This window comes from Kogia breviceps, chromosome 12 (genome assembly GCF_026419965.1).
Source record: "Kogia breviceps isolate mKogBre1 chromosome 12, mKogBre1 haplotype 1, whole genome shotgun sequence".
NCBI classification, from domain to species: Eukaryota; Metazoa; Chordata; class Mammalia; order Artiodactyla; family Physeteridae; genus Kogia; species Kogia breviceps.
The window spans coordinates 42,015,772-42,017,252 of record NC_081321.1 but is presented as its reverse complement, the minus strand read 5'-3'; the positions used below and the strand labels follow the sequence as shown (position 1 = coordinate 42,017,252).

General features: G+C 54.7%; 1 protein-coding gene across 1 annotated transcript in view; it reads right to left on the bottom strand.

Moving 5' to 3' along the window:
• The window catches only part of ZNF740 (zinc finger protein 740), a 28,594-nt gene that overhangs the window by 2,098 nt on the left and 25,015 nt on the right, over nucleotides 1-1,481 (bottom strand). The window lies entirely within an intron of this gene.

Below are 1,481 nucleotides of genomic sequence, written 5' to 3'. Positions count from 1 at the left end.
TGGGATGTGGCTCCCTCTAGTGGGGAAGCAACGAGCTGATCTGCAGAGGGACTGGGTGGGGAGGGTGGATTTTGCAGCTTTCTTAGGGGAACTAAAGAAATAGGATGAAATGCATCTGGTTGGCTGTGGTGGGAAGGTGGCGGAAAGGGAGTCCACAGGGGCCTGTCCTGAGTGTCTGGGCCTCCATGATCACCAGGTGTTGGAGCTTTGATTGGACTCTGTGAACCTCTAGTAAGGTACTGGGCCTCAGAGGTCCTTAGGCTATCCCCACCCCCAGTTCTGTATACATGCACATCTGCCCTTCTCTGAGGAGGTCGATGCAGTTTCAATTGGTTCTCATGAGGGTCCCTGGCCCCAGACGAAAAGAACCACGGTGTACATCTAAGTTACAGTGTTTCTGCTTTATGCCAGCCCCTCACCCCGTAAGCCGCCTACCCTGTGACCCTACTATCACCTTCTGAGTCACTCCTTCTGCCCCCACCCTTCTCCCTGTGACCCTGCTTGCCCTCCACGACCCCACTGTTACCTTCTGTCCTAACACCTCTCCCTGCCCCTGCATGCCTTAACCTCTGCAACACCCCAACCTCGGCCCCATTGACTTTGGCCTCTGCCACTGCACCCCTGGACTCTTCCCCTGCCCCCTGTGACTCCCCATTAACACCCACCTCCACCCACATTCTTCCCTGGGACACTGCCTTGCCTACCTGCACCTGGCTGTCTTCACCAATGACCCGTGCATGTGGGAGAGAAAGGTTGAGGATGTGGGAGTGGCAGAGGAGAGGACAGTGGGGAAAGCAGAAGAAGAAACTGAAAGAAACTCTAGAGGAAACCACAGGGCCTGTGGGGAAGGAGGGGTCATTGCCATGGCAACCTTGGTTGTGGGGGTAGGGCAAGATGTCTGAGCCGGTGGCTGAAGCCCACCCAGAGGAGGATGCCCTTCTACCCAGTTGCCCCTCCTATGACCCATCTGATGTTCACTGAACACCTGCTAGGGGATGGACCCTGCAGCTTCAATCAGTCCGTTGCTGGTGGAGGAGACAGACCTGTGAACAGACGTCACGTCCAGTTCCTTCTCAAAACTCCCTGTGGTCAAGTGTGGGCCTCAGCCTCTTTTCCCTGCAGCCTCGTCCTTGCCCGGCTCCAGCTGCCATGCCTGCACTCAGCTTAGCACAGTTCTCCTCCTCCACCGACACCCTGGGCCCCGACACCACTTGGCTCCTTGGCCCCCCAACTTCATTCTCTGAGCCTGGCCCTGTGCCTGTTTCTCCAATTTCCCAGCTGTCTGGTCCTTGAATTTTTCAAAGCCTCCCACCCCCATTACTTCTCATCCACCCATTCTCTCTCTTATCGAGCCCTTAGTAAGTGCCATGTTCTCCTCTAAGCATTTGATACGAATAATCTCATTTAATTCTCACAATAATGCTATGAGTTCCACTTGACAGATGAGAAAACAGCCACAGGAAGGGTAAGTAATTTACCTA